This window comes from Schistocerca americana, unplaced genomic scaffold (genome assembly GCF_021461395.2).
Source record: "Schistocerca americana isolate TAMUIC-IGC-003095 unplaced genomic scaffold, iqSchAmer2.1 HiC_scaffold_753, whole genome shotgun sequence".
NCBI lineage: Eukaryota > Metazoa > Arthropoda > Insecta > Orthoptera > Acrididae > Schistocerca > Schistocerca americana.
This window is the reverse complement of record NW_025726515.1, coordinates 32,501-35,000: the sequence shown is the minus strand read 5'-3', so window position 1 is coordinate 35,000 and position 2,500 is coordinate 32,501.

The following is a 2,500-nucleotide window of genomic DNA, read 5'->3' as shown; positions in this document are numbered from 1 at the left end:
CCGGCGCGCCTGCCACTGGCCGCCCCCACCAGCCGGCTGTAGCGCGTGCGCCCACGCACCGCGCGGCCAGCACGCCGGGAGGCCCCCCCTCACCGGCCGGGGACGGTCCCACCCAGCCACCGCCGCGTATCGCTTCACACCCACATGCCATTCACGTTCGTGGGCATGGTGGGTATCGCTGAAACAACCGGTTGGTAGCTCAACCGATCGTCGCCATCACTGATTCACCTCTAGCGAGAACAACCGCACCACAACGGTTTACCAGTTGTTCATTTGCGTAACGTCACCAGCAAACGTAGACGTCCATCGCCATTTGCAAATTCAACGATTGTTGCATGCCTGTGTCAGGTGTCACGACACACTATGTCTGCCCACATACACGCAACAACATGTGCACGCTTCGCGAACACGTGGAAGGTGGCCCCCGTACGTATGCGATGTCCATTGCGCGAACGACTGTCAACCGGCCTCTGTCGCATGTCGCAGATGTGGAACGCAGTGCACCATGCTATCACGGTGAGTGAGAAGAGACGACTACGTCTGACAACACGCGCCACTACATCAACAGACGGCTCATGCTGATCGCCATCCACGGCATACCATACTGCAATCCAGCTCTTATAGGGAGACGACACGTAGCTGAGTGCACAATATTTGGACCGTATGGTTCGCCGTTGTTGGCGCAGTCGTGGTACGGTCACACATGTACCACGATGTATCATTCAGTACATGAGGACCAATGTGCAGTACAGTGTGTGATTTGGACGTACAACATCAGCGGACAGTTGACACAAGCCGTACCACAACGTAGGCTGTGCTTCGCCATGCGAATGCCAATGAACAACTGCGAAGGGCATTGAGCATGTACGTCCTGCTGCCATCCGCATTACAGTGTATAGCTGCAAGGTGTTTAACATGAAGCGATACTCTGGGGACCGGGCAGTGCGGGTAGCAAACTATATTGCGGGGGTTGCAGTTAGGCAACACTACACTAATTTAACGCGTCGTATGACAATTACAGAGCAGGTTAAGGCCCAACGTGTGTTGGGTTAAGGCCCAACGTGTGTTGGGTTAAGGCCCAACGTGTGTTGGGTTAAGGCCCAACGTGTGTTGGGTTAAGGCCCAACGTGTGTTGGGTTAAGGCCCAACGTGTGTTGGGTTAAGGCCCAACGTGTGTTGGGTTAAGGCCCAACGTGTGTTGGGTTAAGGCCCAACGTGTGTTGGGTTAAGGCCCAACGTGTGTTGGGTTAAGGCCCAACGTGTGTTGGGTTAAGGCCCAACGTGTGTTGGGTTAAGGCCCAACGTGTGTTGGGTTAAGGCCCAACGTGTGTTGGGTTAAGGCCCAACGTGTGTTGGGTTAAGGCCCAACGTGTGTTGGGTTAAGGCCCAACGCGTGTTGGGTTAAGGCCCAACGCGTGTTGGGTTAAGGCCCAACGCGTGTTGGGTTAAGGCCCAACGCGTGTTGGGTTAAGGCCCAACGCGTGTTGGGTTAAGGCCCAACGCGTGTTGGGTTAAGGCCCAACGCGTGTTGGGTTAAGGCCCAACGCGTGTTGGGTTAAGGCCCAACGCGTGTTGGGTTAAGGCCCAACGCGTGTTGGGTTAAGGCCCAACGCGTGTTGGGTTAAGGCCCAACGCGGGTTGGGTTAAGGCGCAACGCGGGTTGGGTTAAGGCGCAACGCGGGTTAGGTTAAGGCGCAACGCGGGTTAGGTTAAGGCGCAACGCGGGTTAGGTTAAGGCGCAACGCGGGTTAGGTTAAGGCGCAACGCGGGTTAGGTTAAGGCGCAACGCGGGTTAGGTTAAGGCGCAACGCGGGTTACGTTAAGGCGCAACGCGGGTTACGTTAAGGCGCAACGCGGGTTACGTTAAGGCGCAATATAGGTTAGGTTAAGGCGCAATATAGGTTAGGTTAAGGCGCAATATAGGTTAGGTTAAGGCGCAATACGGGTTAGGTTAAGGCGCAATACGGGTTAGGTTAAGGCGCAATACGGGTTAGGTTAAGGCGCAATACGGGTTAGGTTAAGGCACAATACGGGTTAGGTTAAGGCACAATACGGGTTAGGTTAAGGCACAATACGGGTTAGGTTAAGGCACAATACGGGTTAGGTTAAGGCACAATACGGGTTAGGTTAAGGCACAATACGGGTTAGGTTAAGGCACAATACGGGTTAGGTTAAGGCACAATACGGGTTAGGTTAAGGCACAATACGGGTTAGGTTAAGGCACAATACGGGTTAGGTTAAGGCACAATACGGGTTAGGTTAAGGCACAATACGGGTTAGGTTAAGGTACAATACGGGTTAGGTTAAGGTACAATACGGGTTAGGTTAAGGTACAATACGGGTTAGGTTAAGGTACAATACGGGTTAGGTTAAGGTACAATACGGGTTAGGTTAAGGTACAATACGGGTTAGGTTAAGGTACAATACGGGTTAGGTTAAGGTACAATACGGGTTAGGTTAAGGTACAATACGGGTTAGGTTAAGGTACAATACGGGTTAG